This window comes from Barbatula barbatula (genome assembly GCF_947034865.1).
Source record: "Barbatula barbatula genome assembly, chromosome: 15".
Lineage (NCBI taxonomy): Eukaryota > Metazoa > Chordata > Actinopteri > Cypriniformes > Nemacheilidae > Barbatula > Barbatula barbatula.
Window position 1 is genome coordinate 18,377,916 of NC_136778.1, and position 25,864 is coordinate 18,403,779.

Consider the following 25,864-nt stretch of genomic DNA (forward strand, 5'->3'; position numbering starts at 1 on the left):
CAAAATGAAATCAAAACCAGAAACAGTTTGTCTTATTCTAGAATTGAATTCCACACTCAGCACTGTGCCGTCCCCTCTGACCAGGTCTACAAAATATGTTTTCATTTGAATCCTTCGCTGAGCCCTGTTGAGCATGTCTGTGTTTCTCACGATCAGTGTGGTTTGTCTCGCGCTGCTCACTTGTGCTGACCAGGTCACACACCCGAATTTACCAAAGTTAGCCAAAGAGCTTATTTACAGGTTAACATTCAAAGGCCACATGTTTTTCAAGCAATACGGAATAAAAATAGTTAAGAAAGACCCAACCTACCTCGGGATACCCATCCCGAGGTAACCACAGGATACCCATCCTGAGGTAACCACAGATTATGCCGGCTCAAGTAGGACCACCTTGTGTCATCCTCCTGTGAGAGCCTGCGGACTGATTGAACATCAGGATCAGTGGCAGAGCCAGGGACTTTTCATAGGGGTGGCCTGGTAGGGGCCAGCAGTTACTTTGGGATGGCACAGAAAATATGATCATGCACCCATTGTAAACATGACACTCATCCAACCTTAAAAGTACTGGGTATAGGTGCCCAAATCATAATGATGTATCATGTGTGATTGCTACATTGTTTCAACTAAATATATAGTCACCCTTACTAATTTGTAAATAAACTTATGACATTAACTTTTAAGCCAAAAGGGACCAGAAAGTCATATCAGTTATGGAGGCTATTGAATTTTAAGTGCAAACAGTAAAACTTACAAGTCATTTTTCAAAAACCATGACAGTAGTAACTTACTAATTAAGAATCGGTGTTAGTTCAGGCAGGCTTTGTAGTCAAGCTCAGCTATCAGCTGTCATCAGCTGATCACAACCTTAACCCTTTAAGTCCTGCCGGTTCAGCTCAAACAAGCCATGCTAGGGTCCAAAGCAACGACCCAGTGTTTTCAGCATTCACTAACTCTCCGACATGATCTCCAGAATCCAGGCTCTGGAATCAGGCTCTAGAATCTGTCATCCGACAAATACCCATTTCTAAGGTCATCTACATCACACTCCACACCTGCTAAATTGCCGCAGCCCTTGGACCCTGAGCAGGGTGATGACATCATATCAAGCAGCTCTTTCCTGCTCGATTTGTAGCTCTCACTCTCACACTTCCAATCTGTTCCCAAAAACTGTGTTCCTACAAGCTAAGCATAACCCAAATCCCCAGCCTGGTGATTCTAAGGTGATGCCATTTGCAACTCCAATGTGGTATAATTTTAATGAAAATGTTTGCAAATTCTATAGTTGTAAATATATTCATGCTTGTAGTTACTGCGGGGATGGTCATCATAATCATCCCAATCGCAGTTTTGTCAATTATTTATTAACTGGTCTTGTCCATGTTTTTTTTGCAGGATAATGTTTGTTACCTAAGTCCTCTATCGTCTGTAATAACTTGTTTTCTGCTTCAAAAGAACCTGAAGTAGTAGATTCATTGTTTGGAAAGGAGGTTAAAATTGTCACGAAATGGTTTTGGACAGAACCCAGATGCAGGGGTTAGACGAGGGGTTAAGTATAAATGTTTATTAAATAAAAGACCCACAATGGGGAAAAACAAGAACAAAAACACACTAGAAAACAAACACTAGAAACAAAATGTACCAACACTGAACAGAGAGAAACTGAGACTATATAAAGGGAGACACTAACGAGGAGTGATTACATGGGGAGAGTGGTGACAGGTGATTGGAATGAAACCATAACGAGTGAAACAACTACCAGGTGATGGGAATAAAATCCTAACGAAGGTGAAACACAAAACAGACGATGGGAATGAAACCCTAATGAAATTACAGGAGATACGAGGGTGGGGCTGAGAGACATAACAGGAAGACACGTGGCATCAAGTAACAACATAAAGCCACATGTCTCCACACATAACACAACAGAAACCCGAAAGACGTGGCAATGTCATGACTCTGCCCAGGGAGCCAGAAAGCCAGAGACAGGAAGGAAAGAGTCCTAACATTACCCCCGCCCCCAGAAACGCCCCATGGCGTCTCAAGGGAGAAACTTCAGCGGGCCAAAACACAAAAGCACAAAGACAAACACCACAAGCACAACACAGAACAAACTAAAGGTAACATAAGGGAGGCTATGAAGGGGTTTGGGTGGGTCAACAAAAACAACAAACATGGGAGGGGGGGTGGGGGAATGGGAGGCCAAACCATGGGGACACCAGAAAAGGGTGGGACAGGTTGAGGAGACTTGAAACAACCGGAGGAGACCGGCGGAGACTTGAGACAACCGGACGAGACCGGCGGGGACTTGAGACAACCGGACGAGACCGGTGGGGACTTGAGACAACCGGACGAGACCGGCGGGGACTTGAGACAACCGGACGAGACCAGCGGGGACTTGAGACAACCGGACGAGACCGGCGGGGACTTGAGACAACCGGACGAGACCGGGGGGGACTTGAGACAACCGGACGAGACCGGCGGGGACTTGAGACAACCGGACGAGACCGGCGGGGACTTGAGACAACCGGACGAGACCGGCGGGGACTTGAAGGGGCTAGGGAGAGGTGTGTGTCCAAGGGGGAAAAACGCTTGAAGTGATGCCGGCCGGAGAACTGGCTGAGGCACTGGCTGGAAGGCCGCCTGCGGAAGGGCAGGTCCTGACGCCTGCGGAAGGGCAGGTCCTGACGCCTGCGGAAAGGCAGGTCCTGACGCCTGCGGAAGGACAGGTCCTGACGCCTGCGGAAGGACAGGTCCTGACGCCTGCGGAAGGACAGGTCCTGACGCCTGCGGAAGGACAGGTCCTGACGCCTGCGGAGAGGCAGGTCCTGACGCCTGCGGAGAGGTAGGTCCTGACGCCTGCGGAGAGGCAGGTCTGGAAACCTGCGGAAAGGCAGGTCTGGACGCCTGCTGGATCGCTGGCTGTAGACCCGGCTGGGCTGGGTTACGTGCCCCCCTCCGTTGCCTCTTTCTCTTCTGCCGAGCCAATTGCCTGGTAGTCGGCTGGAGGAAGGAGGTGAAGGACGGGGCTGGCTCCGCGTTGGAGGCCTCCGAAGAGGACCCCCAGGACTCTCTCCTTCCACGCTTGCCCCGAAGACTGGTGGTTGGTGGAGAGGTTGCAGGGTCCGAGAAGGTAGTCACGACTCCGAGCTTCAGGGTGAGACCCTCAGTGATTGGGCCCAACGGAGAAGAGACCCTCGGTAGGATGGAGACCCTAGGCTCCGGTCGGCTCATGGCGAACCAAGTACGCCCTCAAAGTCAAGAGGTCTCAGCCGCCTCATCTCCGCTGGCGATAGGGGAACCCTGAGGCCGCTGTTGAACGCCGCAGTCACCTCCTCCTCCCCGAGGAGCACCTCCCCTGCGGCCTCCAGGAACCTGTCCAGGTACACATCCAGGTCCAAGTTCCCCTGGCGAATGCTGCAGAGGGGACCAGGCTGTGGATACCTTGCAGGGAAAATCGCCGCCTGCTGGGTTCTTACCGGTTGGTGCATTCTGTCACGAAATGGTTTTGGACAGAACCCAGATGCAGGCAGACGAGGGGTTAAGTATAAATGTTTATTAAATAAAAGACCCACAATGGGAAAAACAAGAACAAAAACACACTAGAAAACAAACACTGGAAACAATATGTTCACAAAATTGAAACAGGAAACAGGGTAGTCCAACAAGACGAGAAACGGGGATACTACCGTGAGCGTTGATAGCAAACTCTAACATCAGACAAAAGATAATGCACCAACACTGAACAGAGAGAAACTGAGACTATATAAAGGGAGACACTAACGAGGAGTGATTACATGGGGAGAGTGGTGACAGGTGATTGGAATGAAACCATAACGAGTGAAACAACTACCAGGTGATGGGAATAAAATCCTAACGAAGGTGAAACACAAAACAGACGATGGGAATGAAACCCTAATGAAATTACAGGAGATACGAGGGTGGGGCTGAGAGACATAACAGGAAGACACGTGGCATCAAGTAACAACATAAAGCCACATGTCTCCACACATAACACAACAGAAACCCGAAAAACGTGGCAATGTCATGACTCTGCCCAGGGAGCCAGAAAGCCCGAGACAGGAAGACAGAGTCCTAACAAAAATAAGGTTTTATGATTGGGCCGTTTGATACATCCCCCTTATTGGAAGTGTCCCTGGTTCCGGTTGATCTAACTAGTGCAGCCTAGATCTTTGAAATATATATATTATGATAGTGTAGTCTATGCAAGATTAAAAAGATGCGTCTTTAGTCTAGATTTAAACTGACAGAGTGTGTCTGCCTCCCGGACAGTGCAGGGAAGACTATTTCAAAGTTTAGGCGCTAAATAGGAAAAGGATCTGCCGCCTGCACTTGATTTTGAAATTCTAGGTATTACCAACTGACCTGACACCTGAGACAAAGTGCACGTGATGGACTATAATACGTTAGAAGTTCTCTCAAGTAGTGAGGAGCTAAACCATGCAAGGCTTTATAGGTAATAAGCAAGATTTTAAAGTTTATGCGATGCTTTATAGGTAACCAGCGCAAGGTTGACAGAACCGGGCTAATATGCTCATACTTTTTTGTACGCGTAAGAACTCGAGCTGCCGCATTTTGGACCAGTTGGAGTTTTTGTAATAGGCCTGCAGGGCAACCACCTAATAGTGCATTACAGTAATCTAGTCTTGATGTCATAAAGGCATGTATAAACTTCTCTGCATCTGATGGTGACAGCATATGACGTAGTTTAGATATATTTTTAAGATGGAAAAACGCAATTTTACAGGTGTTGGCGACCTGGTTCTCAAATGACAGAGTCCTATCGAATATAAAGCCAAGATTCTTAGCTGAAGATGAGGGTTTTATGGAAGATCCATCAATAGTTAAGCAGTATTCTTGGTTGTTACGTAGGGCGGTTTTCGGTCCGATAAGTAACACTTCTTTTTTGTCCGAGTTCAGTAATAAAAAATTGCTACTCATCCACTTTTTTATATCGACTATGCATTCCACTATTCGATGGAATTGCTGTGTTTCATGAGGCTTCGAGGAAATATAAAGTTGTGTATCATCAGCATAACAGTGAAAGCTTACTCCGTGTCGCTTTATTATATCTCCTAGAGGTAGCATGTATAATGCGAAGAGCATAGGCCCTAAGACTGAGCCCTGTGGTACACCGTACTGGACTTGCGATTTGCGTGATACCTCATTGTTTATTGCTACATATTGAAAACGGTCGCTGTAGTTAGTCGTTTGTTCAGCGGGATTCACTTCTGGTTGCGTAGTTATAATTTGTTCTCTAATATCTTGGATTTTATTTGTGAAATAGTTCATAAAATCATCACTGCTATGCTGGTATACAGAATCAGAAGTCGCTGACGATTTATTTTTGGTTAATTGAGAGTGAAATCAAGCTAAACTTAAGAGCTAATATTAAGTGTACTTCAAAGAGGAAGTGGTGGGTGTAGAGAGCATGTAAAAGAGGAAGTAGCAGGTGACAGCTGGACAAATACCAGGCAGCACCGCACCCAACAGCAAGAAGAGATTCGACTACAAATACTATAAAGATGTTGTGAAACCATTTTCCCGGCTGTATTTTTTAATCTTCTGATCAATAAACTTCAAGATTTACTTTGACTGGCCTCCCTCCAATTTTGAACACGCAAGAACATATTTAGAATGTTCTACACCACGTTTATACCGTAAGACAATATTAAATCTAAAGTATGATTACGAAGGTGAGTAGGATCCGACACATGTTGACTAATGCCCATGGAGTTAAGAGTGTCTTTAAAAGCCATTCCTAAAGCATCTGTATCATTATCTACACACATTATCTACACACAAACAGCACACTGACTACTTTCCTCCCTTTAAATCACTGGTTAAATGAAATGATTACAAGATTGGATGCATGTGTGATACTATTTAAATAAACAAATTAGTTTGAAATATGCATTATATTTTCTAAGGGGTACCAACAAATCTGTCCAGGCCATTTTGGAATATCTTTGTAGAATAAACAATAATTAATTTCTTTACACAGCTTCTTTGCTTTATTCTATGCCATTCCAAAGCGACATACAGTATACATGATACAATAGCTTTAAATTTCATCACACTTCAGGAGGGATGCAGCATTTTTCAATAAGCTGTAAGGGTACCAAATAAACTTGAGCACATCTGTACTAACTTTAGTATATTTTTTTGTCTTTCTGTAAAGCTGCTTTTATAATAATTAAACATTGTAAAATCGCGGAAGTGGAACTAAAGCATGTGCGGTGCCATTGCCAACAAAACACAGATATATGACTCACTTACCATGTGTGGTTCATGTCTGGCATCTTTTCGAGCTGGGACCGATCCATCTACAGTATCAGTTATTATTATTTGTGAATGCATGCACCATTGCACATCCCCTTTAAGGCGGTCCTTGCTTAGGTTGGCCTAGAAACAGTGATAAACAAACCCTGCCGTAACTGACGGGAAATGATGATGTGAGCTCAGCTGCTTTTACTGCTTTACTCCTATTCGAAGTGCTCCAATAGAGACTGTGTCTGTCCCCCGGATTAGCAAACATAAAATAATGCGTAAACCTCTCAAAGGTAATTTAATTAACGTTAAACTAACTAAACATGAACATAATACAGATAATCAACTGTTATGACTCGGATTGCTAAATATTAGATCTCTCTCTCTAATAAAGCACTTTTTGTTAATGATATGATAACAGATCATAAAATAGACATGCTCGGTCTGACAGAAACATGGCTAAAGCCAGATGATTATATTGCTTTAAATGAGTCTGTTCCCCAAGATTATTATTATAAACACGAGCCTCGCCTAAAAGGCAGAGGGGGTGGTGTTGCTGAAATTTACCGAAACTCTTTTAGCATTTCTCAGAAGTCTAATCCTAAATACAATTCTTTTGAAGTCATGGTAGTTGATGCATCAATACCTAATACTAAGGACAAAACATCTTTAAAATGTATTCTGGCTATTGTATATACCACACAGATTTTATTTAAGAATTTGGTGGGTTCTTATCAGAACTAGTACTGGCTGCAGACAGAGTCCTTGTTGTTGTTGACTTTAACATTCATGTAGATAATGATACAGATGCTTTAGGAATGGCTTTTGAAGACACTCTTAACTCCATGGGCATTAGTCATTATGTGTCAGGACCTACTCACCTTCGTAATCATACTTTAGATTTCATATTGTCTTACGGTATTACATTTACATTTATTCATTTGGCAGACGCTTTTATCCAAAGGGACTTACAAGTAGTTTTTTTTTACAGTGGCACATAACTGCAGAGCAATCAGGGGCAAAGTGCCTTGCTCAAGGGCACTTCAGTCATGACCTGCTGGCACTGAGATTCGAACCGGCATCTCTAGCATGAGTATTAACGTTGAAGATCTTGACTTTACCATTGAAAATATTAATGCCACCTTCTCGGAAAACGCTAGACATAGTTGCTCCTCTGCACTTAAAGAAGATTAAAAATGAAAGACCGACACCGTGGAATAATGAACACACTCAGGCTCTAAAGAAAGCGGCACAGAAAATGGAGCGCAACTTTAAGAAAACTAAATTAGAGGTATTTCATACTGCCTGGAAGGATAGTATTAAAAAATACAGGAAAGCCCTAAAAATGTCTAGATCCGCCTACCTTTCATCACTAATAGAAGAAAACCAGCATAACCCTAGGTTTTTATTTGATACATTGGCTAAATTAACCAAAAATAAATCGTCAGCGACTTCTGATTCTGTATACCAGCATAGCAGTGATGATTTTATAAACTATTTCACAAATCAAATCGAAGATATTCGAGAAAAAATTATAACTATGCAACCAGAAGTGAATCCCGCTGAACAAACGACTAACTACAGCGCCTCTAAGGAGAAATTACGTTTATTTTCTACTATAGATCAAGATGAACTATCTAAAATCATTAGATCATCTAAATCACCTATACCTACAAATCTACTGAAAGAGAGGCTCCCAGAAATTATAGATCGTCTACTTAGCATTATTAACTCATCTCTGACATTAGGACATGTGCCTAAAGCATATAAGGTGGCCTTTATAAGGCCCCTTGTCAAAAAACACATCTGGACCCTGGAGAACTAGTTAACTACAGACCTATTTCGAATCTAACTTTCTTATCTAAAGTTCTGGAAAAAGTAGTCTCAACTCAAATATGTTCCTTCCTCCAAAGGAATGAGATTAATGACGATTTCCAGTCTGGATTTAGAGCACATCACAGTACAGAGACTGCTCTGATTAGAGTTTAAAATGATCTGCTTATGGCGTCTGACCGAGGTTGTATCTCCTTATTGGTGCTGCTAGATCTTAGTGCTGCATTCGACACCATTGACCACAGCATGCTCCTACATAGACTCGAAAATGATGTCGGTTTTAAGGAGATCTTATTTATGCGACCGTTTTCAATATGTAGCAATAAACAATGAGGTATCACGCAAATCGCAAGTCCAGTACGGTGTACCACAGGGCTCAGTCTTAGGGCCTATGCTCTTCGCATTATACATGCTACCTCTAGGAGATATAATAAAGCGACACAGAGTAAGCTTTCACTGTTATGCTGATGATACACAACTTTATATTTCCTCAAAGCCTCAACACAACAATTCCATCGAATACTGGAATGCATAGTCGATATAAAAAAGTGGATGAGTAGCAATTTTTTTTTATTACTGAACTCGGACAAAACTGAAGTGTTACTTATCGGACCGAAAACCGCCCTACGTAACAACCAAGAATACTGCTTAACTATTGATTGATGTTCCATAAAACCATCATCTTCAGCTAAGAATCTTGGCTTTATATTCGATAGTACTCTGTCATTTGAGAACCCTGTAAAATTGCGTTTTTCCATCTTAAAAATATATCTAAATTTCAACATTTGCATAAAGTTGAGCAAATCACTAGACACGTCCATTTCATATCGCCAACAGTCACTGTCGCTTGTGTTGCTAGGCTACCATTGAAATGAAAGACATTGCCTCACTTTGTCTGAACGGTCTAAACTTAATACACTCATAGTCGAAAAATCATGACATATTCAAAAGATTATGTTTTTAACACCCTACTTCATTCAAAGAGCAGATCTCCTAGTTTATAAAATGAGGAGGGAATAGCACAACTGTGTCTCCAAATATGTCCGTTTAAAATTAACTTGTCAAAATGACCAAACATTACATAAAACATTGTAATTTTCACATTATCTGAAGCTGTGTGGGGTTCAATTCCCAAAGTGGCCTTCAGGGGGAAAAATCACATTTCATGTTTAAGGGAAACCCTGCAGCAGTGGAACCTTGAAATGTTAATTGAGAAATGTGTGTGTAAGGAAAAATGTGTAAATCTGCAAAAGAGGAACTAATACAATTAGTGATGTGCACAGCTTGAACTAGATGGTAATGGATAGCGATATAATATGTTTTTATTAAAATGGTCAGTTTTAAATCAGTTGTATCTATGTAAGTAATTTGTAAGGTTTAATTTGTCCTCTCTTTCTAACTTCCTCTACAAGATAAGATTTTTAATTTGATGACAACGCCATAACATCACTTATACCAAGACTTATACCCAAAGAATAAAGTTTACGGGCAAAGCTTACGCGCAGCTATTTAGAAATAGATCAGATACTTGCATTGGCTTTTAGATGTGCTGGGACAAATTCTGGTTTGCGCTGATGGAAGTCCTGGTGCGTTTAAAGCAAGCGGTGAGTCCGTTGGATTCTCCCTGAGAACCGGATTGGCTGACGAAGGAAGAGCGAACTTAGCCGAAGCAAACTGACAGAAAAAAGGCTGTCTCCAGGGAGGAGGCAGGTCTCGAGATATTGAAGGAACAACAACGAGCGCATTTTCTTCCGTGCACAGATGTTTTAACCCTGAGGGCGTCACACCTCTCCAGAGTGGGCGATCCAATGTAGTGAGCTGATTTTTGAGCGGGAAACATGTTCATTTGTCCGGCTCAATAGCTCATTTGCATTTATGGTCGCCTGGAAGTTTTGGCGCTGTAATATTCTTAGACGAAGATAAAATGAGTATGGTATAAATACATTACTGTGCTATACACCATCATTTAAAGAAGGAAAAGTGGAACATTTATATATGAATCGTGATAGGGTTATTAGAACATTGACCCATAATTTGTACAAGAACACAATTTTGAGCCTAGTTACGGTGTAACACCTATGCCTTTGATATTATGGTTAGGGTAGCATACCATGGGAACAAACATACACGGTAGAGATACATTTATTTACACTTTAAGCCTTTCTTAGGTGGCGAGAGGGGAGAAAGAGACATTCTTTAGTAGAATTTGAATCTTTCTCTGTTCCTGGCGCCACATGGCTTTTGTCACCTTAGGACACATTCGGGACCCCCCCAAGAATGCCTTTGAAGCTCGGGGAGAGTGTTGGAATGTGCCCTGGTCACTCCAGATAGGTGATAGCTCGGCCATTAACATTTTACGATCCCAGGTGTTGGCCTTTTGGTCCGACCAGACTCTACACTTGTTATTGTTAGTTCAGACACTGAACGCTGTTACTCAATTTGGAAGAGCTAAACTTGTAGATATTGGGAGACGATGCCAACTTTATGTACATACAAAGCTTGACTTTATACCACCGGAGCGGAGGCAAATGCAGGGTAGGAGAGGCGGCCTACATGCTAAGCTACATTCTAACTTACATAGAACTGCCCTTCCGAGTCTCTCTCACAAATCCGGTCAATGGTCAACAAGATGGATGAGTTAGGGCTCAGGATTACGTTGCATGCTATGGATAGCTGCAGGATGATCGTCACAAAGACTGGGCTTAATAACAACATACCCGACAAGGCTATTTAATTGGAGGACTGCTCCGTGTATCGAGCTGACAGGACGGCAGCCTATGGTAAGAGTTTTTTGCACGCTTCGACCGTGGGGCCGAACCGAGTGTCAGGACAGACATTGAAATTATGTGCAGACTAACATGCAGGAGTGTTTCAGGACATCTTTAACCTTTCACTTCTGCTCAACGTTGTCCATATTTGCTTTAAATCCTCCATTATTGTACCTGTGCCAAAACAGTCAGCTCTTACCTGCCTTAATGACTATCGACCAGTGGCTTTGATCCCTTTAATTATGAAATGCTTCGAGAGGCTTATTCCGAGGCACATTAAGAACCAAATGTTATTAGTCGATTTTAGATACACCTTCAATACAATAATCCTTATTATTTTTCAACACATGTTTATTTTTGCACAGAAAAGATGAACTAATATACATACATTATGTATCTTATTCACATTGCTATATATTAATTATAAGCATATCTGTGTAACATTAATATTTGAAAATAATAGTGTTGCTTACACAAAAGAAATCCAGTCTGAAAATACGGTTCTATGTATTTTTAAATGTAAGGAAAATCTATTGAAAATATAAATTAATTTTAAGTGATGATCATTTGCCTATGTATGTGCTTAAAGTTTGGTTCCAGCAGTCACACATTTTCATATGTTTTTAATAGACACAGAAATGGAAATACTTGTATCTGACAGAATTACTTAAGACTTAAGCATTTATACAGGCTATGAAGCTTATAAAATAAGTATAGTGACTGAAAATCTGCCTATTATATGTTTTAAATATATGATTCTGTAATACTTGTGCTGTCCATTAAAGTGCACAGTAGGCCTATAGGAAATTTGCATCTAGTGATGGGAATCTCGGAGCATTTTATGGACTTCGATTTTGAATCTTGTTAATCAGAATGAATCTTTTTAATTTCGGCAGAATATAAATAAAATGTATGTTAATATAGCCCAGTGATGAAGTTATGATGCTTAATCATCACCTCTGCGGTGGACGCTGTCACGCCAGGCTCGGACCGATGTACACACCACAGGCGAACAGGAGATATCAATAGAGATTTTATTAATGGAGTTATCCAAGCACACAAAGCAGTCCAGAGCGTACAAAAAACCAAGGACGTTTCTTCAAAAAAGGATGTAACACAATTCATAACAGGTATCAAAGAAAGCGGGTAAACTCCAAAAACAATGGATAAATTCCTTCAAAAACAATGGATAAATTCCTTCAAAAAACACAGGTCATTTCCACAACGGATTAATTCCACAACGTGTAAGTCAAGTAACACATAACGACATCAACACCGAACAAAGACTGAAGTGAAATTCCCAAACTAAATAGTGTCCAAACAAATTAGATGACGAGCAGCAGGTGCGGGTGTAATTAGAATTCCGGGGAGTGTGATCTGTGCGGAGGGTGAGAGAGCTCTGTTGTAGGGGGCGTGGTCGGCGGAGTCGGTGTTATAGACGCGCAATAATGCACGTTTCATACGTAATATATAATCTGAGAATATTTGTTTTCTATTTTAACTTGTTTCATTATTTACAGCACAAGACGTTTTGTTGATATTGTGAGTATTAAAAAATGCAGACAATTAACAGATTCGAACTTTGAAATTATTCTCGTCAGTATGACCGAAACGTTTTTAAAGAGTTATTTAAGTGCAAGTGATCGCACCGGCGCGTCCATCAGCCTGTCATGCAGTAGGCTACAAGCGAGCTGCTATTCAGCTCCTGTCCACTTGAACATGCGCGCATTTAATATAGACATTAGCCTATATGTAATACAGAGAAGCCCTTCCTTATTTTAAGATGATTTTAATGTTTTAAGAATATAAAAATTCGGCCTACGCCGTTAGATAGCTAGAATTCTCAATTCATCTACTTATGAGATGAGATGTAGGCCTATCAGGGATGATCACATTACTAATAGTAAAAAAACAACCACGGCAAAATTATGACATACAGAAACGATTAATTCATTACATTAGTAATCGTTTTATTACACTGACTATAAAGAAATTAATTTCTTACCTTTCCTTGTGTTTCTTATAATGTCAGATGAAATTCGATGTTGTGGTTGTCGTGTCCGAAATACTTGCGTTGCATACTCTGCATCTGGCAAATCTTTTTTTATTTTCACGGTCCAGTTTAAAGTCCTTGTAGCCAAACGTGACTATTTGTGGAGCTCGAATGTTGTCTGCCATTGTACCGCCACAACTATTTCAAGCCGCCAGACGCATGAGCAGTTTCCTTTCTATCGTAACTGCTCTAATTGGCCGGTACACCTTGTTTGGCGCGGTTTGAGTTGAGCAGCGTTAAAGGCACAGGCGCTGTAGTGTTGTTGAGTCACAATAATTATTTTAACTAATTCCATTACTTTATATTAAAAGTTCAAGTCATTGTCGAGTCTTCCATTTAAAGTCAAGTCAAGTCTCAAGTCACTTGCTCTCAAGTCAAAGTCAAGTCATTTTCTAACTTTAATCAAGCAAGTCGCGAGTCCTGAAAATTGTCAAGTCATGTGACTCGAGTCCACCACCTCTGGTAATGATTAAGCACAGTATTTAAGGAAAATATATAAATAATATAGTATATTTGCACTGTGTTCTGCAGTTATCGTATTTGATGTTCTCATATTCCATGCAGTTTGCCATCTCCTCCTTGTTCTGTTCTTTATACAGACCGACAAACCCCAGCACGTGTGTTATCACCAACCTTTATTCTTTTTACTCCCCCGTCCCAACATACACACGTGACTATGGATGTCATTATTCACTCACTGGCCACTTTATTAGGTACACGTGTCCAACAGGTCGTTAACGCAAATTTCTAATTAGCCAATCACATGGAAGCAACTCAATACATTTAGGCATGTAGACATGGTCAAGACGATCTGCTGCAGTTCAAACCGAGCATCAGAATGGGGAAGAAAGGTGATTTAAGTGACTTTGAACGTGGCATGGTTGTTGGTGCCAGACGGGCTGGTCTGAGTATTTCAGAAACTGCTGACCTACTGGGATTTTCAACCATCTCTAGGGTTTACAGAGAATGGTCCGAAAAAGAGAAAATATCCAGTGAGCGGCAGTTCTATGAGCGCAAATGCCTTGTTGATGCCAGAGGTCAGAGGAGAATGGCCAGACTGGTTCGAGCTGATAGAAAGGCAACAGTAACTGAAATAACCACTCGTTACAACCGAGGTATGCAGAAGAGCATCTCTGAACGCACAACACGTCAAACCTTGAGGCGGATGGGCTACAGCCGTAGAAGACCACACCGGGTGCGACTCCTGACAGCTAAGAACAGGAAACTGAGGCTACAATTCGCACAGGCTCACCAAAATTGGACAATAGAAGATTGGAAAAACGTTGCCTGTTCTGATGTGTCTCGATTTCTGCTGAGACATTCTGATGATAGGGTCATCCTGTTCCGGATGCCTCCTGGACGCCTTCCACCTTCCGGGCACGTCCGACTGGGAGGAAACCCCGGAGAAGACATAGAGGTCTGGAGGTCTTCCGGCTAGCCTGGGAATGCCTCTGTGTCCCCCCGGAAGAGCTAGAGGAAGTATCTAGGGATGTCTGGGCATATCTGCTTAGACTGCTGCCCCCTCGACGAGGCAGCGGATAGGCGGAAGAATATGGATGACTGGATGGACATAATATGTTGCACTCCTCATGCGCACATAGTGTGATGGTGAGACAGCGCTGATTAAATATTTGGATTTAATTTTTATTAAAGATTTGAGATGGATTTTACAAGGAGTTCCATGAAACAATTATCACTCTACAAGCGAAAAAAAACTCAGATTTAATCTTCGTGATCATGTGGATATTAAACGGATATGAGATGAAATAGAATTTCTGTGTTGCACTAATTCTTAAAATCGTACTTATCACACTTACTTTGTACAGTCTACAGAGTTCAAACTCACTATTTGTGTAGCCCCTTGTCTCCAGAATGTGCGTACGCTTAGGTCAGAGTTTGCTTACAGGTGCGCACATTTTCCCGTCATGTTTGCTTTTTATTAGATAACAACCTTTGCAAGAACATTTATAAATGAGACCCCTGTTCTTTCGTCTCGGGACCAAAACCAACAATAAGTGATGTTTAAACTATTGTTTTTGTAATGAATTTTCTTCAAGTCATTCCTCCATGCAATACAGTGTACACAAGTAACCTAATATCTTAAAATATTTCACCACATTTTAGACATTTTGTCTGCATTAAGGGAATAGCTTTAAAATGGTTTAGATCTTATTTATCCGACCATATTCAATATGTAACAATAAACAACGAGGTGTCATGCAAATCGCAAGTCCAGTATGGTTTACCTCAGGGCTCCGTCTTAGGGCCTATACTCTTCGCATTTTACATGTACTTCTAGGAGATATAATTAAGCAACACAGCGTTAGCTTTCACTGTTATGCTGATGATACGCATTTACTTTATATTTCCTCGAAGCCTCATGAACACAGCCGATAGTCCACCATCGAATAGTGGAATGCATATTCGATATAAAAAAGTGGATGAGTAAATATGTTTATTACTGAACTCGGACAAAACAGAAGTGTTACTTATTGGACCAAAAACCGACATACGTAACAACCAAGAATACTGCTTAACTATTGACGGATGTTCCATTAAACCCCCGTCTTCAGAAAATAATATTGGCTTTTTAATCGATAGTACTCTGTCATTTGAGAACCATGTCGCCAACACCTGTAAAAGTTTGTTTTTCCATCTTAAAATTATATATCTAGACTACGTCTGTTACGACAGAGAGACACGGAGAACAGAAGTCTGAAACACAATAGGGTTTATTAAGAAATAAACTTAAGACCTCACAGAGGAGGATTAGGAAGGTGCAAAACAGGAACCAGGGAGAACACCGGAGACAGGAGACGAGGAGGATGACGACGAGGAAGACAAGGAGATACACAAGAGCCTTGGAAGCAGGTTTGTTGTTTGTAGGAGTCCTTGACATTACGTGTAGCGTTAACGAGACCGGACAGGGAGTGAGGGAATCTGTGGTGCTTAAGTGCAGGCATTGATGAGGTGCTGGTGAGTTGCAGGTGAGCGTGATCAGAATTGGGGAGAGTTTGCTTGTGATGCTTGGGTGGAGCCTGGCGTGTTCGTAACATAACCCCCCCTCCACGGCCCGCACCCGAGGGCCGAAGACCTCGACGACATGGTGGTCGGCCTCTGCCTCGAGGTGCTGGTCGATCCGGGTGGGATGCATGGAATTCTTCGAGCAGGTTGGGGTCAAGGATGTCATTTCTGGGTACCCAAGATCGTTCTTCGGACCGTAGCCCTCCCAATCCACCAAGTACTCGAGAAGACCACCACGCCGCCGGGAGTCCAAGATTTCCTGTACCAGATATGCTGCGCCGTCCTACATGATGAGTGGAAGGGGGGGTTCCGGGGTTGCACCAGACTCTGGGGAAACAGAAACAGAGGGATGGTGAGGTTTGAGAAGGGATACATGGAATGTGGGGTGAATCCGCTAGTGAGGAGGTAGTTTAAGTTTATAAGTGACCGGGTTGATCTGCTGGATTATTGGGAACGGGCCAATGAACCTGGGACTCAGCTTTTTACAAGGTTGCCGTAGACGGATGTCCCGGGTGGACAGCCAGACTTTCAGTCCTATTTGAAATGGTGGAGTGTCTGAGCGGTCGAAGGTCGGCTGTCATCCTCCGTTGTCGGAGGGCACGTTGCAGTTGTTTGTGTGCTGAGTCCCAGACCCTCTCACTCTCCCGGAACCAGTAATCCACAACTGGAACATCCGATGTCTCCCCATACCAAGGGAACAGCGGGGGTTGGTAGCCGAGTACACACTGGAATGGAGTGAGACCCATATAAGGTTGATGAAGGGAATTTTGTGCATACTCGGCCCAACCGAGGAACTGGCTCCAGGAGTTCTGGTGGCCGTGGCAGAAGGTACGGAGCAAGCGACCGATTTCCTGGATTTTCCTCTCAGTCTGCCTGTTCGACTGTGGATGGTATCCCGATGTGAGGCTGACGGTCACACCTAGGAGCTGAAGAAAGGCCTTCCAGACTTTGGAAATAAACTGGGGGCCTCGGTCTGAGACAATGTCTTCACGAATGCCGAAATACCGGAATATGTGGTTAAACAGGAGTCCTGCCGTTTCCATGGCAGTGGGTATCCCTTTCAATGGAATCAAGACTTGGAGAACCAATCCACCACCACCAGGATGCAGATGTTTTTCAGAGGCAGGGAGGTTAGTTAAAAAATCTTGGCTTTTAAGGCTTTTGTGGAGGTATTGGAGGCGGGCAAGGTTTCTTCAGACCTGATAATGGGACTGACAAAGATTTGGTCTGGGAGAACGGCTTCGGAATCTTTCTTCTGGGCTGAAAATACGGGACAGAGCATCTGCTTTTACGTTCTTGGATCCCGGTCGATAGAAAATGTTAAAATTAAATCTGGTGAAGAATAGCGCCCATCTTGCCTGGCGAGGGTTCCCAGATATCCCATATTCTTGTTGTCTGTGATTACTTAGAAGGGATGTTTTGCACCCTCCAGCCAATGTATCCATTCTTCTTAGGCCAGCTTGATGGCTAGTAATTCCGTTTCATAGTTTACCTCCACCAGGCTGAGCTTGCGGGACAAGGCACATGGGTGGAGATTACTAGGGTTCCCCTGCTGCTGGGATAGGACCGCTCCCACTCTGGTGGTAGACGCGTCCACTTCTACGATGAACGGGAACTCTGGGTTGGGGTGGACGAGGAGGGGAGCGGTAGTGAAGGCTGTCTTCAAGAATTTCGAAGGCCTTCGTGGCTGCTGGGGACCAGGACAGGGACTTGGGTTGGTTGCGGAGAAGATGAGTTAGCGGACTGACGATGGAGCTGTAATTCTTGATGAACCGTCTATAGAAATTGGCGAACCCCAAGAAACGTTGTAACTGTTTGATGTTGATGGGGGTTGGCCAGGACCGGATGGCTTCTACCTTCCTCTCGTCTATCCGGATGCCACTGTGATCAATGAAGTATCCTAGAAACTGCACTGAGGATTGGTGGAACGAGCATTTCTCGGCTTTCAAGAAGAGATGGAAGCTTCTCAGGCGTTGGAGGACCTCCGCAACGTGACGGCGATGGTCAGCCATATTCTGAGAGTAAATCAGGATGTCATCAATGTAGACGAGTACGGACTTGTGGAGAAACTCCCGAAGCACTTCATGTATGAAATCCTGGAATACGGAAGGAGCGTTGGCTAGTCCATATGGCATGACGAGATACTCATAATGGCCCGTGGGTGTAACAAATGCGGTCTTCCATTCATCCCTTTCACGTATCCGGATGAGATTGTAAGCGCTGCGGAGGTCCAGCTTCGTGAACACAGTGGCACCACAGAGATGTTCCAGCGCAGCAGGGACGAGAGGAAGTGGATAACGGAATTTGACTGTGATCTTGTTAAGAGCCCATCTTTCTTTGCCACGAAGAAGAAGCTGGATGCAGCAGGGGAAGTAGATGGACGGATATAACCTTGTTCTAGTGCCTCCTTGATGTACTCTTCCATGGCCTTCTCCTCCGGTCGTGATAATGGATATATCCTTCCACGGGGGAATGGCTCACCTGGCAGCAGATCGATGGCACAGTCCCATGGCCAGTGTGGAGGAAGCTTGGAGGCACGTGTGGGCAGAAGACGTCCTTAAAGGGATTATAACAGGCTGTGATATCTACGGACCGCTTCTCAACAGGACTTTCGATTGACGTGGAACAGAGGGACAACTTCGTGGGTACAGGAAGCGTCTTGAAACAGTCCGGAAAACAGCCGTCACCCCACTTTAAGATTTCACCGGTCCTCCAAGAAATCACCGGATTGTGCTGTTCCAACCACGGGCGCCCTAGAATGATGTCAGCGGTGGATTCCTCCAGAACCAGTAAGTATTGTTGTTCTGCATGTAGAAGTCCCATTAGTTGTAACGGACCCACGGAGGAACGCACTTGTCTGCGGCTGAGAGGTTTTCCGGTTATCGAGTGTACTTGATAGACAGATGGGGTTTCGTCTTGAGTTTAAGCTGGCGGCAGAGAGGTCCCGAGATGAAGTTCCCGGCCGACCCAGAGTCGAGGAGGGCGACAACTGTGAGAGACAAATCAGCAGCAGTAAGCGTTACAGTGGTAGTGAGGGGTTTCATCTGACGAAGAGAAGGGATGACATCACTCACCACTGGTCGCGAAGGACGGATAGGACATTCAGTGATGAAATGTCCCGATGCTCCACAGTACAAACACAGATTCTGGGTCAGCCGTCGTTGCCTCTCTGCCATAGATAACCGGGAGGAATCTATCTGCATGGGTTCGTGGACTGGTTCTGGAGGGCTGACAGGATCTGGTCGGCGGAGGAATGGCATGCTGAATTGCTGGCCCTGTTGCTCTACCACACACGACTGCATACGAGTGGCGAATCGTATAGATAGCTGAATGAAATTCTCTAGCCCGATGGTATCCTCGTATGCAGCGAGATGCAATCATACCTGAGGATCTAATCCATGACGATATGACGTCAACAGGGCTTGTTCGTTCCACCCACTCGCGGCGGCTAGAGTACAGAACTTTATGGCACACTCCGTTATCGGGTTAGTACCTTGTCTTAATTGAGATAGTTGTTCACCCACTGCTGAATCCCACGAGGGTTCCCATGAGGGACCTCTTTGAAGTGATCGATGAATCCAGAGAGAGAGTGTGTAACAGGATGGTTTTGAGACCACAGGGGTTCTGCCCACCGAATAGCTTTGTCGGACAACTGGGAAATAATGAATGCCACTTTGTATCGCTCTGTAGGATACAGGTGCGATTGCATCTCCAGGACCAGCGAGCATTGGAGTAAAAATCCATTGCAATCCTCCGCCGAGTCAGAGAAGGGTGCCGGTTTGGCCATGGGACTGGCGTTCACCGTGGGCGAAGGAGGCGTGATGTTCGTGCTGGTGTTGCTCGTTGATGCTGAGACGGGTGGAGTGGTGGAAAGTGTTTGCCGGAGGACATCCACCAATTCTTGAAAGGGATCTGTGGCACTCATGTCGACACTCGGTTGTTACGACAGAGAGACACGGAGAACAGAAGTCTGAAACACAATAGGGTTTATTAACAAATAAACTTAAGACCTCACGGAGGAGGATTAGGAAGGTGCAAAACAGGAACCAGGGAGGACACCGGAGACAGGAGACGAGGAGGATGACGAGGAATACAAGGAGATACACAAGAGCCTTGGAAGCAGGTTTGTTGTTTGTAGGAGTCCTTGACATTACGTGTAGCGTTAACGAGACCAGACAGGGAGTGAGGGAATCTGTCGTGCTTAAGTGCAGGCATTGACGAGGTGCTGATGAGTTGCAGGTGAGCGTGATCAGAATTCGGGAAAGTTTGGTCGTGATGCTTGGGTGGAGCCTGGCGTGTTCGTAACAACGTCATATGCTGTCACTATCATATGCAGAGAAGTTAATTCATGCATTTACATTTAGTCATTTAGCAGACGCTTTTATCCAAAGCGACTTACAGATGAGGAAACATTGGAAGCAATTAAAACAACATAGGCAACAAAATACATAGGTGCATGAAACTAGTCCATTAAAGCCTAGCACAGTATAAAAAGCTAAGAATAGTGAGGTTAGTAAATTTTTCTTATTTTTTTCTTTTTCTTTTAATAAAGAAGTAAAGGGAATAGAATTAGGAAAAATCAATCAGCGACGTGTTGACGGAAGAGATGCGTTTTTAGGCGTTTTATAAAGATGGCAACCGAGTCTGCTGATCTTGTAGCAGCTGGTAGATCAATCCACCAATGTGGAACAGATCCAGAGAAGGTACGGGAGAGTGACTTTTTTCCTTTTTGGGATGGTACCACTAGTCGTTGTTCCTTTGCAGACCGCAGTGATCTGGCAGGAGCATAGATCTGCATTAGCGAGTGGAGATACGATGGTGCAGATCCGGTGTTGGTCTTGTAGGCCAGGAGCAAAGCTTTGAACTTTATGCGGGCGGCAACAGGGAGCCAGTGTAACCTGATGAAGAGCGGAGTTCCATGCGCTCTCTTCGGTTTATTGAAGACCACTCTTGCTGCCGCATTCTGGATCATCTGGAGAGGTTTGATTGTGCAAGCAGGAAGTCCAGCCAGAAGCGCATTGCAATAATCCAGTTTGGACAGGACAAGAGCCTGGACTAGGACTTGCGTAGAGTGCTCCGATAGGAAAGGTCTAATTTTCCTAATGTTGTAGAGGATGAATCTACAGGACCGGGTGGTGCTGGCAACATGACTTGTGAGGTTAAGCCGATCATCGATTACCACTCCCAGGTTTCTGGCTGTGCTGGACGGTGTAATCGTTGATGAGCCTAGTTGAATGGCAAGGTTGTGTTGAATCTTTGGGTTGGCCGGGATCACAAGCAGTTCCGTTTTTGCAAGGTTTAGCTGCAGGTGATGATCCTTCATCCAAAGCGAGATGTCACTCAGGCATGCCGTGATGCGAGCAGCGACCGTCGGATCATCCGGTTGAAATGACAAGTAAAGTTGTGTGTCGTCGGCATAGCAGTGATAGGAGAAGCCATGCTTCTGAATGACCGAGCCGAGGGATGTCATGTAAATGGAGAAGAGTAGCGCTCCAAGCACTGAGCCCTGTGGCACCCCCGTGTTGAGCTGTTGGGACGCGGAGACCTCATCTCTCCAGGATACTCTGAATGACCTATCCGAGAGGTAGGACTCAAACCATTGCAACACCATTCCAGAGACACCCATAGCACTGAGAGAAGCCAGGAGGATGTGATGATTGACAGTGTCAAAGGCAGCAGACAGATCCAGTAGGATAAGCACAGATGACATGGATGATGCTTTTGCCAGTCTCTGTGGAATGACCGGTCTTGAACCCAGACTGATTGCTGTCCAGGAGGTTGTTTTGCATGAGAAAGGAGGAGAGCTGATTGAACACAACTCGCTCCAGGGCTTTGGTGATGAAGGGAAGAAGGGAGACAGGCCTGTAGTTTTCTAGCAGTGTAGGGTCCAGGGTGGGTTTCTTTAGAAGCGGTGTGATGCGGGCCTCTTTGAACGCTGTGGGAAATGTCCCAGTGGTGAGCGAAGAGTTGATGATGTGGGTCAGAGCAGGCACAACCGTTGGAGAGATGGCCTGGAGGAGATGGGTGGGGATGGGATCCAGTGGGCAGGTGGTAGGGTGGTTGGAGCCAATGACCTTTGAGACATCAGCTTCAGACAGAGTAGAAAAGGCGGGGAGCACACACGTGTCAGGGATGTGGGCGGGTTCGACAGATGGTGGCGTAGAGAACTGTCTGCTGATGGCAGTAGTTTTCTTTACGAAGAACGATGCAAAATCAGCAGCTGTTAACTCCGATGAAGGTGCGGGAGCAGGCGGACAGAGGAGAGCAGAGAAGGTTTTGAAGAGCGTTCGAGAGTCCGGAGAGTTGCAGATCCTCGAGTGGTAGTAATCTGTTTTTGCATTAATGACATCAAGACTAGATTACTGTAATGCACTATAAGGTGGTTGCACTGAAAGCTTATTACAAAAACTCCAACTGTTACAAAATGTGGCAGCTTGTGTTCTTACACGTAAGAAAAAGTATGAGCATATTAGCCCGGTTCTGTCAACCTTGCACTGGTTACCTATAAAGCATTGCATTAACTTTAAAATCTTGCTTATTGCCTATGAAGCCCTACATGGTTTAGCTCCTCACTACTTAGGTGAACTTCTCTTATATTACAGTCCTTCACGTGCACTATGCTCTCAGGCATCCGGTCAGTTGGTAATACTTAGAATTTCAAAATCAAGTGCAGATGGCAGATCCTTTTCCTATCTAGCGCATAAACTTTGGAACAGTCTTCCCTGCACAGTCCGGGAGGCAGACACACTCTGTCAGTTTAAATCTAGACTAAAAACGCATCTTTATAATCTTGCATACACCACACTATCATAATATAACTATTACGAAGGTTTAAGTGAGGTCTTAAGTTTATTTGTTAATAAACACTATTGTGTTTCAGACTTCTGTTCTCCGTGTCTCTCTGTCGTAACAGAAGACCGGACCGAAAAACAGAGTGTCGACATGAGTGCCACAGATCCCTTTCAAGAATTGGTGGACGTCCTCCGGCAAACACTTTCCACCACTGGGTTTAGCCCCTACCTACCTAACAGAGCTTCTATCACACTACAACCCATCACGCTCTCTAAGATCTCAAAATGCAGGACTTTTGATAATACCTAGAATAACTAAATCCACCAAAGGGGGTCGAGCTTTCTCATACGTAGCACCAAAACTCTGGAATAGTCTTCCTGATATTATTCGAGGATCAGACACACTCGCCCAATTTAAATCTAGATTAAAAACGCATCTTTTCAGCCAAGCATTCACTTAATGCAAATATGCTAAATAAACCACCAGGAGAAGCTGACATTAGATATTATTTACTAGAATAATTGGATTTATTATATAACACACCATGTAGTGTGTTTTACCCTTTCTTTGGGTTTTTTGTTTTTTCCACTGTAAAGCTGCTTTGGAACAATGCAAATTGTGAAAAGTGCTATATAAATAAAATTGAATTGAATTGAATTGAATTAAGCTGCACTAGTTAGATCAACAGGAACTAGGAACACTTCCAATAACAACTGATGTATTTGTTGCATCAAAGAGTGCAAAACACTAGTCTACTCTCAGCCAGTCTTGTTTCATTGTTCCATGGTTACCAAAGCGGGCAGGACGCATTCCATGCCCAGACGTGACAAAAGCTGAGATGATAGAGCCGGATAAATAAGGATGCGGTGACTTGACATGTCTTCACTACAAAATTTCAGCCGCTATTAGATTATTAATGATAATATTAAATCAATGTTTTCTTTTGCCTTGTTGTACAAGCACTGTCAAGCTTTTGCCAGAGGGGAACTGGAATCCACTGTTTAGGCCTGGTTTCTCTCTGAGTTTTATTTCTCCTCCAATGGGGTTTTGGGTTCCTCTCCACCGTTTGCATACTGTTTTGCACTGTTTGCCTGGCTGGGAGGGCTGCTAGAATTGTAAAGTTTTATTTAATTAACACTGCATAAAGGGATTTGTAGTCTGTTTGATATTTGACGTGTTTCCCTCTCCTAATCTTGGGTGAGTGGTTCCAGGTGATGGCCCCTGTGCGTGTTTGTGTGTGTGTTTGTGCATGTTGTGTGTGTGGAGTGTTTTGTGTGTGGCTGAATCTGTGTGTCTGTGTCTGTCTTCACTTGTATTACCTTATATGTTTTGCTTATTTTGAAATTCAAAACAGCATGTAAGTTATTTATGATTTATTAGGCAGCCATGCCTCAATTCATTCTGGTTGCTTGTGTTCAGTCTTTAAGTCAGTCTTTACATTAGTGTATGTTTGTTTTATGATCAGACAGGGAGGCAGTGTCTGTCATGCGGTCCATTATTCCGTTGAAGATCGGCACGCCGATCATAATGCATATGTGTTATGATGATTTGTATTGCGTCTTTTTTTAGGTGATAACTTTCATGCTGTACTGTTTGGCTTGTTGCGTTTTAAGTCTGGAGTAGCATTATAAATGTATAATGTTGTAAGTATGATGGTATAATGATGTAAGCGCACTTATATAGGAGACCACAGAAAGTTAAAATACCTTACTATACTGTGGTAAGTGTGTGTGTTAACGGTTCACTGATAGGGAGATATCTAAAGCATTCTGGGAGGCAGGCCTGAGGACCAGGGTTGGGAAGCACTGGATTAGAGGGACTAAATTGAGACAGCAGAATGTAAAAAAAGCCTTTATTCACAATCTTTGCGACAAAGATTCACCACATGCATCAGTTTTAGGAAACTAAATAAATAATGACCACAGTGAAATGCATTCTTCCAAATATATTTCTCTGTATTTATCAGAACAAAGAAATTTATACGGATTCTCAATGGTGATGACACAATTTTTTGGGTGAATAATATGAATCAAACTGGGAAAAATGTAAAATATATCTTTCACTTTGGTGAAATGGCAAATAGTGGAGCCCTCCAGCCACCTAGTGATAAAAGTACTTTTTTGTACCTTTTTTTGGAACTGCATTTTCAGATTACCCATATTTCCCCCATGAATGAAAAAATATAGGTCTTTATAAAGTTAATTTTACATAAAAGCTGATTTTGTATCTATTATTTAAATAAATAAAGCATATATCACAAATAATCCCAAAACGGCACAAATTTGGGGTTAAAACTCTAATAAACAGAATTAAATTACCTGTTAAAAAACTAACAATTTGTTACAAAATTACATTTTGTTGCCTGGGGCTCTAGAGAACCCAAAGTCTTTGAATGAACAGTACACCCCAAACTGCATAACTGTTGAGTCATTTTTAAAAACACACTTTACAAGAAAACATTACTGCTGTACATTTTGAGACAAAACAATCACTCATAGGCCAATATATAAAAAGAAATTTCAGTGCGAATTGTTTCAGGGACACCTATAACATTTAGATTAATCTGGGACTAGATTTAATATGCTTAATCTCACCTTCAAAATATCACATCATCCCTCTTTCCAACCGCCACCCACTTGCAAATAGCAGGGAACAGCTATGATTTAAATGGATTGTGCAGCCTGCAGAGGGCAGATAAATGAAACAGTATATAATGCTTGCAACATATCATTAGATAATGTTTATTTATGCAATTATTCTTTCAGTTCATATGATCTTGCACTTTTTAAAAATCTACAAAATATTTTATCAGAAATTATACATTGATTACAAGTTTGTGTTCACACAAAAGTACAGTCTCACACACCAACGCCTAGGAGTCATAGAGCGATGGCAAGAGCAACACGTTCAAATGTTGCTTTCGGAAACTGGAAATAAGCACTACTTTCCCTCTTTAACCCTAAAGTGATTTTTTTTCCCTAATGAGCTGTTAGTGCCCCTAGGAAATGAATGGGAAATGACAAAAAATGGGGTCAGCTGTGGCCTGGTGGTTAGAGAGTTGGGCTTGTGATCAGCTTGTGATCACAAGAGAGTTGGGCTTGTGATC

At 43.3% G+C, this 25,864-nt stretch overlaps 1 protein-coding gene across 1 annotated transcript in view; it reads right to left on the minus strand.

Annotated features, from left to right (window-relative positions):
* The window catches only part of LOC306905107 (brain-enriched guanylate kinase-associated protein), a 75,077-nt gene that overhangs the window by 36,485 nt on the left and 12,728 nt on the right, over positions 1-25,864 (minus strand). The window lies entirely within an intron of this gene.